Here is a 15,974-nt window from a genome sequence, read left to right as displayed (position 1 = left end):
TGTAAACAACAAAGACATATTCCCTATTGTTGATAGGAGGATATTCCCAGTCTTGTACTGTAAGCTTCTCTTACTAAGAGGACTTAGTCTCCCGAGTGTTCACGTTATAATCCCCAGTTACGGCGGACGTTTGACAACATCAAAGAGACTAGTACTCAAACAAGAGAACTTCACAATACTCATGGTTAAGGAAACAGGTTCCGATAGCTATAATGAGAAATGTACTTATGATGTTCTAAATCTCTTAAAGTACTCTCATAGGTCAATCCGGTGACGTTCTAAATGATTTATGACTACTATGTCCTTGCAGCACAAGAAACAGTGCTGTAAATCATACTACACACTAATCTCCTATGGTCATTAATCGTCCATCAGTTAAATGACCTCGATTATGGATAATTTTCGATTTGAATATTCAATGTTCACTAAACAGGTGTTTCTTTATCCAAGACATGGTCTTAATACCCTGTTTTGAATATTCACAAAAATCGAATGGACTCATTTTAAATTCTAAACCACAATTAAATAGCAATGGAGTGAATAGTAATTTTGCATGAAAAATTAATTACTCCATAAATGAATGGTTTCTACAAAGTGTTTTACATTAAGACATCTAGTTTAATTAAAACACATGTATAGGGAATTCAAAGCCAATCTCCAACGTGCTTGATTCCCATTGCCTCGACATGCTTGTTGTGTTTCACTTGAGGCAGAGGTTTAGTCAAAGGATCAGCCACATTGTCATCCGTTCCGATCTTACAAATTTTGATTTCACCATCAGATTTCCATTCCCTTATCATGTGGAATCGCCTTTGTACATGTTTGACCTTCTGGTGCTCTCTTGGCACTCTAGCCTTAGCAATAGCTCCATTGTTATCACAATAGAGATCTATTGGACCCTTGATAGAGGGTACAACACCAAGTTCACTTATGAACTTAAGAATCAAAACTGCCTCCTTAACTACTTCTGAAGCTGCCAAGTATTCGGCTTCAGTTGAGAATCTTCAGTGGTGCTTTGTTTGGCACTCTTCCAACTAAACACTCCTCCATTTAGGCAAAATATATACCCTTACAGTGACTTGAAGTCGTCTTTGTCAGTCTGGAAGCTGGCGTCGGTGTAACCTTCAACAACCAAATCTTTGTGGCCACCATAGACCAGGAATTTATCCTTCTTCCTTTTCAGGTACTTTAGGATATTCTTAGCCGTAGTCCAATGCGCCTCTCCTAGGTCTGATTGGTATCGGCTCGTACCACTTAAGGCGTACGATACATCAGGCCTAGTACATATCATGGCATACATGATCGATCCAATTAGCGAAGCATATGGAATCTGATTCATTCTCTCCCGCTCAACAGATGTCTGTGGACACTGTTTCTTGCTGGGAGTTACGCCATAGGACATGGGTAGGTGCCCTCTCTTGGCGTTCTCCATGCTGAATTGTGCTAGTATTTTGTCAATGTAAGTACTCTGGCTCAATCCAATCATCCTCTTAGATCTATCCCTACAGATCTTGATTCCCAATATGTACTATGCCTCTCCTAAGTCCTTCATTGAAAAGCACTTTCTAAGCAAGCCCTTCACGGACTCTAATAATTTTTTGCTGTTTCCAATGAGCAATATGTCATCGACATATAGGACTAAGAATGCAATGTCACTCCCACCGACCTTCTTGTAAACACAAGACTCATCTGGCTTCTTGATAAACCCAAACTTACTGATGGCTTCATCAAATCGCAGATTCCAACTTCTTCTTGCCTGCTTCAGTCCATAAATGAACTTATTAAGCTTGCATACCTTTCCAGCGTTGCTTGGATCAACAAAACCTTCCGGCTGTGTCATATACACAGTTTTGACATCCATTTTCCATATTTCGTAATCGTAATATGCAGCAATCACTAGGATGATCCGGACGAACTTAAGCATTGCGACTGGCAAAAAGGTTTCATCATAATCAATCCCGTGTATTTGCCTGTAACCTTTTGCCACTAGTCTAGCTTTGTAGACTGATACACTTCCATCTTTGTCAGTTTTCAATTTGAAAATCCATTTGCAACCGATGGGTGTGTAACCTTCGGGCAAGTTTTTACCAAGTCCCAGACTTGATTTTCTGACATGGAGTCCATCTCGGATTTCATGGTTTCTTGCCATTTAGCAGAGTCGGGGCTCATCATAGCTTGTTTGTATGTCGCTGGCTCATCTCCATCCTTGACTAGGATGTCCTAATCTTCGGTTAAGACAATACAAAGGTATCTGTCTGGTTGAGATCTTGGCCGTTGCAACCTATAAAGGGTAATAGGTTGAGCATTTACATTGTCTGTTTAATTTTGACAAATTTTATCAACTGCTTCTAAAGCATTTTGACTGTCAGTTTTATTAGATTGACATTGTTGCTCGTCCTCTCGAACTTCGTCGAGTTCGATTTTCCTCCCACTTGTCATTTTGGATTCTCAACTTCACTCTAAAATTCTTTGATTTTCTCTAAAGATTCAGATTTTTTTTGACATAAGGTAGACATAACCATATCTACTATGAATTGTCTTAATTTTGTCAGCGGTAACAACATTTTTCTAATCATATGTAAAAACAGGCAATTTCCATTGAACATATATAAATAAGACATTTTGAAACAACTATTGTCAAAGTCTTACGATCAAAACAACTTGGTGTCCAACACCATAGATCATAGTATGTTCAAAAGCATGATGAAACTAAGATTAGTTTAATTACAAATCATAAACAAAATAAATGTGCCTACAAGCACGACCAAAAGACCATCTTCTTCGTCCGCTCGTAGTTGCACATCCACTTGTGAAGCCCTTGTTGGGTTTCGTTGTGATCCTCACTACGCGGAAAGAAACCCGCCAAGACTCGCCCCCATAATAAATGCAATTAACAAGCAAAACATAATTAAATACAAGAAAGGATAAAAGATTATACATTTGACGCGTGCTTCGCTCAACTATGAGCTCTTACTTGAACCTCAAAATATGAGGTCTCCAACGGGATCGTACCCACGAACCCGACCCAAATGTCCTAAGTCTCGAAGGTTAGTCGAGACCCGGACAAATAAAACTATGAGTTTTACGAATCATGGTTTACTCAAATCAAGAGTTGCCTTTTAATTCCACTCAAGGTTGTTTATTCCTAATACCTATGCCTTTGGTATTTATAAGGAAATGCACCCTTGATTTCCAATCTTCCACCAATGTGGGAGAGTTGGTAAATTCAATAATTTATTTAATTCCAAATTAAATAAATAATTAAATCAATCACAACGCGACAAGTGGCACAATTACATGCTAAAGAGTGATGCCCAAGGTTAGGTGGGGGGGACCATAGCCTTGCTCCCCAAGGCTTTGCTTGGTCCCCACACCCACACACAAACCGCCTCAAGGAGGGCTATGCTGGCAGCAAACTAGCGTGCCAGCTAGCGCTGCCAGCTAGCACTTGCCAGCAGCCTTGCATCCCCAGCCAGGCAGTGCGTGCTGGTGCTGGGCGATGCTTAGCGTAGGTGCGTGCTAGTGCTAGGCACTGCTAGCACGTCATGCTGGGGCTGGCCTTAGCACTCCAACGCATTGCCTCGCACACACACTCGCATACTACGCGCAGCCATGCCAGCCAGCCACTCACGCACGCAAGGCCTAGCATTCGTGCTGCTAGCGAGTCACGCATGCTGGGCTTGGTGCTGGGTGATGGTGCACATGCACACGCACTGAGCGAGGCTAATGCTGCTTGCTAACTTGCTGTGCTTGGTGATGCCATGTGAAGGCACGCACGCAAGCACACAACCATGCGAAGGCTTGGTACTGCATTGCGAGGCTGCTGGGCGATGGTGCACACGCACATGCACACACGCATGCGCCTAGCACTGCGATGGTGCTGTGCGTGGTGCTAGGGTTGCGATGGCGCCTAGGCATGATGCTAGGGCTGCGATGGCGCCTAGGCATTCTTGCCTCGCCTAGCACACTATGGTGCGCGTAGCACACACATGGTGCGCCTGGGCTTGCTATGAGCTAGCCTAGCCTAGCTACGGCTACGCTCCTACTTGTCGCTTGTGATTTTGCGACGCTCGGTCTCGACGCCCTAGGCTCGATATCCGACTTCTGTATTCTTAAAACTCCGTCGACTCAATAAATCCATCGGATTAATTCGTCGTCCCGGATCGGTTGTTCGATTGGGTTCGACCCAAAGGGTTCAGTTAGGATTAAGCTGTAATATTAATTATACCTTAATATTACTGATCGGAAGCGGCCTCCACCTAGGCATTTCGGTCACTTGACCTTACAGAAGAATTAGCTCTGTAATAATTCTGATCCCTCTATCAGAATAATACACTTGTTGGAAGGACACCATTCCTTTCAATCTCCCACTTGTCCTTCCGGACAAGTGTGCATATAGTGTATAGCCCATTTCCTATGTTGCTTAATGTCCCTTTGTGAACTATAAGGTAAGATTCATCGTCATCCTTTTTAAGTTCAGAAGTTTTTCTCGACTGTCAATAAGCAGATGATTTCTAAAATCCATCTGAGCACGGCCATGCATTTTCACAGTCTCGCTCATCGAGCGGCCTTGTAAACAACAAAGACATATTCCCTATTGTTAATAGGGGGACATTCCCAGTCTTGTATTGTTAGTTTCTCTTACTAAGAGGACCTAATCTCCCGAGTGTTCCCGTTATGATCCCTAGTTACGACAGATGTTAGGCAACATCAAAGAGACTAGTTCTCAAACAAGAAAACTTCACAATACTCATGGTCGAGGAAACGAATTCTGATAGCTATCATGAGAGATGTACTTATGAAAATTTTGAATCTCTTAAAGCACTCTCATAGGTCGATCCAGTGCAGTTTTAAACTAGCACCTGCGCAAATGATTTATGACCATCATGTCCTTGCAGCACAAGAAACGGTGTTGTAAATCCTACTACACACTAATCTCTACTGGTCATCAATCGTCCATCATTTAGATGACCTTGATTAGGGATAATTATCGATTTAAATATTCAATGTTCACTTAACAGGTGTTTCTTTATCTAAGATATGGTCTTGATACCACGTTTTGAATATTTCTGTAAGTCGATTGGACTCATAATTTAATTCTAAACCACAATTAAATAGTAATGGAGTTAAAAATAATTTTGCACAAAAATTAATTACTCCATTAATGAATGGTTTCAATATAGTGCCTTACATTAAAACAACCAGTTTAATTAAAACGCATGTATAGGGAATTTTCAAAGCCAGTCTCCAATGTGCTTGATTCCCATTGCCTCAATGTGCTTGTTGTGTTTCACTTGAGGCAGAGGTTTAGTCAAAGTATCGGCCACATTATCATCCATGCTGATCCTGCAAATTCTGATTTCACCTTCGGATATCCATTCCCTTATCATGTGAAATCGCCTTTGGACATGTTTGGCCTTCTGGTGCTCTCTTGGCTCTCTGGCCTGAGCGATAGCTCCATTGTTGTTACAGTAGAGATCTATCAGACCCTTGATGGAGGGTACAACACCAAGTTCACTGATGAACTTGCAAATCCAAACAGCCTCCTTAGTAGCTTCTGAAGCAGCCAAGTATTCGGCTTCAGTTGTAGAGTCTGCAGTTGTGCTCTGCTTGGCACTCTTCCAGCTAAACGCTCCTCCATTCAAACAGAATATGTACCCTGATTGTGACCTGAAGTCGTCTCTATTAGTATGGAAGCTAGCGTCGGTGTAACCTTCAACAACCAGGTCTTTATGGCCACCATAAACCAGCAATTTATCCTTGTTCCTTTTCAGGTACTTCAGGATATTCTTGGCCACAGTCCAATGCGCCTCTCTTAGGTTTGATTGGTATCGGCTCGTAACACTCAAGGCATACAAGACATCTAGCCTGGTACATATCATGGCATACATGATCGACCCAATTAGCGAAGCATTTGGAATCTGATCCATTCTCTCTCGCTCAACAAGTGTCTGTGGACACTGTTTCTTGCTGAGAGTTACGCCATGGGACATGGGTAAATGCCCTCTCTTGGCATTCTCCATGTTGAATCGTGCTAGTACTTTATCAATGTAAGTACTCTGGCTCAATCCAATCATCCTCTTTAATGCCCAATATGTACCGTACCTCTCCTAAGTCCTTCATTGAAAAGCACTTTCCCAACCAGCCCTTTACGGACTCCAGTAATTTTGTGATGTTTCTAATGAGCAGTATGTCATCGACATATAGGACTAGGAATGCGATGTCACTCCCACTGACCTTCTTGTATACACAAGATTCATTTGGATTCTTGATGAAACCAAACTTGCTGATGGCTTCATCAAATCGCAGGTTCCAACTCCTGCTGGCTTGCTGTAGTCCATAAATGGACTTCTTAAGCTTGCAAACCTTTCCAGCGTTGCTCAGATCGACAAAACCTTCAGGCTGTGTCATGTACACATTTTCTTCCAAAATCCCATTTAGGAAGGCGGTTTTGACATCCATCTGCCATATTTCATAATCGTAATATGCAGCAAGCGCTGGAATAATCCGGACAGACTTTAGCATTGCAACCGGTGAAAAAGTTTAATCACAGTCAATCCCGTGGACTTGTCTATAACCTTTTTCCACCAGTCTAGCCTTGTATATCGATACATTTCCATCCTTGTCTGTCTTCAATTTGAAGATCCATTTGCAACCAATGGGTGTGTACCCTCCGGAAAATTCACCAAGTCCCAGACTTAATTTTCAGACATGGAGTCCATCTCGGATTTCATTGCTTCTTTCCATTTAGCAGAGTCGGGGATCGTCATAGCTTGCTTGTATGTCGCTGGCTCATCTCCATCCATAACTAGGATGTCTTAATCATCGGTTAAGACAATACCAAGGTATCTGTCTGGTTGAGATCTTTGCCGTTGTGACCTACAAAGGGTAATAGGTTGAGCATTTACATTGTCTGTTTGATTCTGACCAATCTTCTCAGCTGCTTCCAAGGCACTTACATTGTCAGTTTTATCAAGTTGACATTGTTACTCGTCCTCTCGAACTTCGTCGAGTTCGATTTTCCTCCCACTTGTCATTTGGGAAAGGTGTTCCTTCTCCAAAAAGACACCATCACGAGCAACATACACTTTGTTCTCGGATTTATTGTAGAAGTAATACCCTTTGGTTTCTTTTGGATATCCCACAAAGAAACACTTATCCGATTTAGGGTGAAGTTTGTCCGAAATTAATCGCTTGACATATGCTTCGCATCCCCAAATCTTGAGAAAACACAAGCTAGGAGGTTTCTTAGTCCATAATTCATATGGAGTCTTTTCAACAGCTTTTGACGGAGCGCGATTCAGTGTTAGTGCCGCGGTTTGTAGCTCATGTCCCCAGAAAGAGATAGGAAGTTTACTAAGACCCATCGTTAATCGAACCATGTCTAACAAGGTTCGATTCCTCCGTTCGGATACTCTGTTCCATTGAGGAGTTCCGGGAGGAGTCAACTCTGAAAGAATACAATTTTCTTTCAAGTGATCGTCGAATTCATGGCTCAAATATTCGCCACCTCGATCCGATCGAAGTGCTTTAATTTTCTTGCCAAGTTGATTTTCAACTTCTTTCTAAAATTCTTTGAATTTGTTGAAGGATTCAGATTTATTAAGTAGATATAATTATATCTACTAATGTTTGTTAACGAAGTTGAATTATTAGAAGTCTTAGTTATCGGTATCAACTTTTGTCTAATCATATGTTAAAACATGTAATTTCCATTGAACATATATTTGCAAGACAATTTTGAAACAACTATTGTCAAAGTCTTACATGCAAAATAACTAGGTGTCCAACACAATAGATCATATTATGTTCAAAAGCATGATGAAAACCTAAGATTAGTTTAATTACATGTCATAGACAAAATAGTGCATGCAAGCACGACCGAAAAACATCTTCGTCGTCTACTTGTCTATGCACCAACACTTGATAAGCTTCTTACTTGGTCCCTGAAAAGGCAACATAAAGTGATTCATACATGGTATCCAATACCTATGATAAGCTTAATTCACAAATGTTTAGGAAGATACCTGAGGCAGATGCTCCATTCTTCTCTTCCTCTTCTCAAAAGAGCTTGCATTCTCTCTTGAAGTGGCCTTGCCCACAACAATAGAAGCAACACATCTTTGCCTTAACCTTCTTGAACTCCCTTCTCCTTGCTCTTAAGGGCCTCTCGGTCATTCCACATGTGGTGGCTCGACTGAGTAGTTGAACCACCTTCATTAAGGAGTGTGTCTCCTTTCTTGCAGCTATATGCACTCTAAGTGCATCATAGTCCGAGTGGAGCAAAGCAAGCAAGATATGCCTCGCCATCTCATCCACCAATGAGATTCCGAGAAGATGCATGTGTTTGAAGAGCCTAGTCATTCCAAGCACATGAGGTCGGAGGGGCATGCCGGGTCTCAATTTGGCATTGTAGACCTTGGTCCAAAGCCGACGCCTTTCCTAAGCAGAACATCCCACATTTGGTGGCTTTATCCTCATGTTTGAGAGTGACCTAGTCAGGTCAAACACGAGTCCATCAAAGTTTCCATTGTCACTCTTGGTGACTCTTACATTGATAAAGTCCTCAAGTGCTTTGAGGAACATGTCCGGAAGGTAGGAGGAAAGGGTTTCCTTCTAATCTTCCGGGATGGAATTTTCCATAAGTCGTGAGACCTTTTTGAAATTGGAAGACCATTCTTCATGAGCCTCATCGGTCATGATCCCTTTGGCAAAGAAGCTTGGAATGGGAGTATCAAGAGTATACTCCAAGGTACAATTCCGGAGAGTTCTCCTGAGTTCCTCCTCCCATTCCTTGAAGTTGACCAAGTCTAAGGAAAAGGCTAACTTTTTGGGAAGTTCCGAGCACATTTGGTTGTTGTTTGAGTTACTTGCAGACATTGTTCTACAATTGAAAGAATTTGAAATGAAAAACCATTCATAAATCAATAAGTTGAAATTTAAAAGCGTTCATGCATATTTTCAATCTTATTGAGCATTTTATCCACCCATTATTAAATGTCCCTTTTAGGCGAGAATAAGATGATTCCGAGATCCCAAAGATCAAGAAATCGTTAAGCATGCTTTGGCTTGTCTCAATCATTAAATATCTTAAGGTAAGCAATCCAATTGCTAATAGCTCTAAGCTACTCTCGGTTTGATAAAATGTCGCATCTAATGCATCCTTGACATTTTATCTCTTTTGCCACGACATCTAAGGACTCCTTACTGATATCGTTGAGCTTAACCAAGACAACTTGTATACCTAGTATACCTTACGTTCCTACGGAAGTAGTGATGCCTCGGTAAGTGTTGTTCTTGGAACGACAAATTTTAGCTCAATATTATTAAGGGACCTAGGGTTTCTATGTTGGTTTGATTTAAGTGAACTTAACTAATCGTCGCAACATATGAAATCCTAGACATGCATTTAACATTCATATATAACAATAATATATATAGAGCATAAATTGATGCATTTGGCAACTAGCATGACCCCTTGAAATCTTCAATTTTCATGGGTCTTCATCTTGCCTCGTCTTCATCAAAACGCCGTCTTGAGACATCTTGGCCAAAATAGAATAACTAGCTAGAACGACTAAGATTAATCTAATAGTACAAAAATACTTAACGGTTCATAGACCGTATTTAGATTTACAAAAATACATAACGGAACACAGTGCGTATTTTCTATCCTAGTCGGGCCCCACTAGTTGCCATATTCAATAACCTGTTTTGAAAACAATCTTCCATTCACCCATTCACTATTTGTGAATGGCCCATGCAAAATACAAAATACATAATTAAACACGCAAAACTAGTAACTAACTTAGGTGGTTAATCCAATTAACGCGCCTAATTAAAACTAGTCAAAGTTGTTTAATTCATTATTTCTAAAAGCAAATTGCTCACATAATCAATTAAGCTCCCACTAAATTCCGCATCCATACTTAATTAATCAGATTAATTAAGTCGGCATAACCCATAATTTTGTCAAAATCAATATTTTCCAAAAGCCGGAAAAATCGAGGTCTAACCTCGTAAAAAAAAAATCAAATAAATTATTTAAAACGGAAAGATTTTCGCAAAATTATATAGCTAAAAAATTAAGCAAACTAGCCCTACCCAAGCATGGTGCATTGCGCACCATGGCTGCTAGGCAGCAATGGGCTGGCTGGCTGGGGCTTGCTGCCTCGCTGCCCAGCAACATCACAAGCTTGCCAGCAGCCTACGCCACACAGCACCAACAACATCAAGGGCTGGGCTGGCACTTGGTGCTCAGCACAGCACACTACGCTGGCCAGCACCACGCATGCCTGCTCGCATGCTGGCGTCTGCCAACAAGTGGGGCTGGCTGGTGCTTGCTACCACGCTGCCCAGCAGTGCCCCAAGCAACCAGCAGCCAATGCCACTACCCAAGCCTAGCACCATGGAACCCCTTGCCACAAAACCACGCAACATTGATGCTTAGCCATGCGCGCACCATAGATAGACTACATGTGACCCGGCTAGCCTTGGTGACACTTGCGGTTTTGCATGGATTTGCGTGCATTTCACTCGGAATTTTAATTCCGATTAGTGTGTGACAAAATTAATTCTAAATTACATTTTAGAATTAATTTGAGGAAAAATAAAATAAAATAAGTCTAACTTAATTAAATTCAATTTTAATGGTGCATAAGCCAAAGTCATCCAAATAATTTATTTTTTAATAAATTTAGGTCTTTCTTTATGCCTAAAATTAAATGAGCTATGTCCATAATTAATTTTGCCAATATGCAAATTAATAATGGATTTGACAAATGGGAGTTGGAAAAATAAATTAACCATCCAATGATAAAATTTTCCAACTTTCATACTTGTGTAAAACACTAAGATTACATCTTCCAATATGAGGATTAATCAAAGTTTTACTCATAAGTATTTGAACTTTATGGATTTTAATCAACCAAAATGAAAAATCCAAACTTTGTTCAATATAGAATTTAGGGTTAGAGTTCCAATCATTTAAACCTTTAAAGATTAGAACTTTAACATATTAGGAACTTAAAATTACACATTCACATCAAACATTCACACATTCTTGCAATTAATTTGAAAAATTTGTGAAAAAGGCATATCAACTCAAGCACTAATTAAAACTCCATAATTATGCTTAAGGACATTTAAAATAGCAGTATATTAGGGATACAATAATGCATTTAATCTAACCTTGTAATGCTTGCATTAATCAAGGATTAAAAAGATTTAAAATTTTCGTTGAAAAACGAAAAAAACCCCAAAAACTTGGGTTTCTGGTTCGAATTTGGATTTTGGAAAGCTCTCGAAGAGGGTTGAATCTGTTTCAGAATGTTGATTCCACCCAAAAATCAATATTTTGGAGCCAAAATCTGGATTCGACAGCCAAATCGATAAAAATACGAGTTTTAAAATAATTAAAACGAGCTTCTAATCTAATTAGAAAACCAAAAATTAAATCTTACTTTAAAACACCTTAATTAATCAATAAATGCAAATATTAAAAAGAGCGTGGCTCCGATACCGATGTTGGGTTTCGTAGTGACCCTCACTACGCGGAAAGAAACCCGCCAAGACCCGCCCCCATAATAAATGCAATTAACAAGCGAAACATAATTAAATACAAGAAAGGATAAAAGATTATACATTTGACGCGTGCTTCGCTCAACTATGAGCTCTTACTTGAACCTCAAAATATGAGGTCTCCAACGGGATCGTACCCACGAACCCGACCCAAACGTCCTAAGTCTCGAAGGTTAGTCGAGACCCGGACAAATAAAACTATGAGTTTTACGAATCATGGTTTACTCAAATCAAGAGTTGCCTTTTAATTCCACTCAAGGTTGTTTATTCCTAATACCTATGCCTTTGGTATTTATAAGGAAATGCACCCTTGATTTCCAATCTTCCACCAATGTGGGAGAGTCGGTAAATTCAACAATTTTTTTAATTCCAAATTAAATAAATAATTAAATCAATCACAACGCGACAAGTGGCACAATTACATGCTAAAGAGTGATGCCCAAGGTTAGGTGGGGGGGACCATAGCCTTGCTCCTCAAGGCATTGCTTGGTCCCCACACCCACACACAAACCGCCTCAAGGAGGGATGTGATGGTTGCTAGCCAGCTAGCACCAGCCAGCAGCCTTGCATCCCCAGCCAGGCAGTGCGTGCTGGTGCTGGGCGATGCTTAGCGCAGGTGCGTGCTAGTGCTAGGCACTGCTAGCACGTCATGCTGGCGCTGGCCCTAGCATTCCCACGCATTTCCTCGCACACACACTCGCATACTACGCGCAGCCATGCCAGCCAGCCCCTCACGCACGCAAGGCCTAGCATGCGTGCTGCTAGCGAGCCACGCATGCTGGGCTTGGTGTTGGGCGATGGTGCACATGCACACGCACTGAGCGAGGCTAGTGCTGCTTGCTAACTTTCTGTGCTTGGTGCTGCCATGCGAAGGCACGCACGCAAGCACACAACCATGCGAAGGCTCAGTGCTGCATTGCGAGGCTGCTGGGAGATGGTGCACACGCACATGCACACGCGCATGCTCCTAGCACTACGATGGTGTTGTGCGTTGTGCTAGGGCTGCGATGGCTCCTAGGCATGATGCTAGGGCTGCGATGGCGCTTAGGCACTCTTGCCTCGCCTAGAACACCATGGTGCGCCGGGGCTTGCGATGAGCTAGCCTAGCCTAGATACGACTACGCTCATACTTGTCATTTGTGATTTTGCGACGCTCGGTCTCGACGCCCTACGCTCGATATTCGACGTTTGTATTCGTTAAACTCTGTCGACTCATTAAATTCATCGGATTAATTCGTCGTCTCGGATCGGTTGTTCAATTAGGTTCGGCCCGAAGGGTTCAGTTAAGATTAAGCTGTAATATCAATTATACCTTAATATTACTGATCGGAAGCGGCCTCCACCTAGGCATTCCGATAACTTGACCTTACTAAAGAATTAGCTTTGTAATAATTCTGAACCCTCTATCAGAATAATACACTTGTTGGAAGGACACCATTCCTTTTAGCCCTCTCACTTGGTTCCTGAAAAAGGCAACGTAAAGTGAGTCATATTTGGTATCCAATACCTATGAATAGCTTTAAACACAAGTGTTAAGGGAGATACCTGAGGCAGATGCCACATTCCTTTCCTCCTCCTCCTTTCGGAAGAGCTTGCATTCCCTCTTGTAGTGGCCTTGCCTACCATAATAGAAGCACCGCATCTTTGCCTTGTTCTTGAACTCCCTTCTCCTTGCTCTCAAGGGCCTCTCGGTCACTCCATAGGCGGTGGCTCGGCTAAGTAGTTGCACCACCTCCATTAAAGAGCGTGTCTCCAGTCCCGCAGCTATATGCACTCTAAGTGCATCATAGCCTGAGTGGAGCGAAGTAAGTAGAGCTGATCAAGTATGGCCCAACCCAATTTTTTTTTTTTTTGGGACGGGTTTGGGAATTCAATTTTATGCATTTTTAGTAAATTTTTTAAGCCCGCCCCATAAATGGCCTGAAAAGCCCGCACGGCCCGGCCATTTTAGGCGGGTTTTGGCACAAAAAATCTGGCCCGGCCCGGCCCAAATAACGGGTATGTTTTTTAGCTAAGGACCGGCCCGAACCTGGCCCGACCCTCCCAATGATCACCTTTAGAAGTAAGCAAAATGTGACCTGCCATCTCATTCTCCAATGGAATTCCGAGAAGTTCCATGTTCTTGAAGAGCCTAGTCATTCTAAGCACATGAGGTCGAATGGGCATACCGAGTCTCAATTTGATATTACATACCCTTGACCAAAGCCGGTACCTTTCCTTAGCAAGATAACCTCTTTCCCGTGGCTTTATCCTCATGTTCGAGAGTGACCTAGTTAAGTCAAACACGAGTCCATCATAGTTGCCATTGTCACTCTTGGTGACTCTTATATTGACAACGTCCTCAAGTCCTTTGAGGAACATGTTCGGAAAATAGAAGGATAGCTTTTCCTTCCAATCTTCCGGGATGGAATTAGCCATAAGTCGTGAGACTTTCTTGCAATTGGAAGACCATTCTTCATGAGCCTCATCGGTCATGATCCCCTTAGAGAAGAATCTTGGCATGGGAGTATCAAGAGTATACTCCAAGGAACAATTTCGAAGAGTTTTCCTGAGTTCTTCCTCCCACTCCTTGAAGTTCCAAAAAGCCAACTTGTCGGGGAGTTCCAGGCACATAGAATTGTTGTTTGAGTTACTTAAAGACATGGTTCTACAATTGAAAGAATTTGAAATGAAAAACCATTCATAAACAAATAAGTTTGAAATTTAAAAGCGTTCATGCAAATTTTCAATCTTATTGAGCATTTTATCCACGCATTAATAATTTGTCCCTTTTGGCGAGAATAAAATGATTCCAAGATCCCAAAAATCAAAAAGTGATTAAGCATGCTTTGGCTTGTCTTAACACTTAACATTTTAGGGTAAGCAATCCAATTGCTAATAGCTCTAAGCTACTCTCGGTTTGATAAATCGTCGTATCTAATGCATTCTTGACATCTTATCTCTTTTGCCACGACTACTAAGGACTCCTTACAGATATCATTGAGCTTAACCAAGACCAACTCGTATACCTAGTATACCATACGTTCCTAGGGAAGTAGTGATGCCTCGCTTTGGCGTAGCCCATCACGTACGCGCATTAGTTCGGTAAGTGTTGTTCTTGGAATGACAAATTTTAGCTCGATATTACAGGGACCTAGGGTTTCTATGTTGGTTGATTTAAGTGAACTTAATTAATCATCGCAACATTTGAAATCCTAAACATGCATCAAGCATTCAAATATATATATAAGCATAACAATATATATAAAGCATAAAAATAGATGCATTTGGCAACTAGCATGACCCCTTGAAATCTTCAAATCTTCAAGAGTCTTCATCTTGGCTCATCTTCAAGGAAACGCTGTCTTGAGACATCTCCGCAAAAATAAAACTACTAGCTACTACGACTAGGATTAATCTAAATATTAAGGTATAAAAATACGCAACGGTATGTAAACCGTATTTAGATTTACAAAATTACATAACGAATCACCGTCCGTATTTTCTATCCTAATCGGGCCCCACTAGTTGCCATTTTCACAAAACCTTTGAAACAATATATACTTTCCATTCATCCATTCACTATATGTGAATGGCCCATGCATTTTACAACGAAAAACAAGTAACAATGCATAACACTCGTAAACTAGTAACTAACTTAGGTGGTCAATCCGATTAACGCGCCTAATTAAAACTAGTCAAAGTTGTTTAACATTTTATGTGATTAAAACGCAATTAGTTCATGCAATTAACCAAGATCCCACTAAATTCCGCATCCAACTTAATTAATCCAATTAATTAAGCCGGTCAACCAAAATTTTGTCTAAATTAAAATTTTGCAAGAGCCGAAAAACCGAGGCCTAGCCTCATTAAAATAATTAAATAGAATGGCAAAATTTTGCAAAACATGTAGCCCACGCATCGAAATATCAGCCTACTCTAAACCAAGTGCCTAGCATCCTAACCATGGGCTAGGCTTGCTAGGCACCAAGGCTACGGCTGGGGTTGCTTGGGCGCTGGCAGCGTGCCTAGCAAGGCACTGCTGCGCCTGCTATCACAAGCATGCATCGCAGCATGCTACGCTGTAGGATTTCGTAGTGACCTGACACTACACGGAAGGAAACCCACTAAGACCCGCCCCTTAATTAAAACAATTAACAAGCATATTAAACTTAATCAAACAAGATTAAGAACAAGAATTATACCTTTGTCGCGTGCTTCGCTCCCAAAGAGCTCTTACTTCAAAATCCCGAAAACACGAGATCTCCAACCCGAGCGTCCTAAGTCTTGAAGGTTAGTCAAGACCCGGACAAAACAAAACTATGAGTTTTACGAATCAAAGGTTTACTCTTAATTAGAGTTGCCTTATTAATTCCACTCAAAGTTGTTCTTTCCCAAATACCCAATCTTGGTAT

Source organism: Chenopodium quinoa, unplaced genomic scaffold, assembly GCF_001683475.1.
Source record: "Chenopodium quinoa cultivar QQ74 unplaced genomic scaffold, ASM168347v1, whole genome shotgun sequence".
Lineage (NCBI taxonomy): Eukaryota > Viridiplantae > Streptophyta > Magnoliopsida > Caryophyllales > Amaranthaceae > Chenopodium > Chenopodium quinoa.
Note: the sequence above shows the minus strand (reverse complement) of the source record.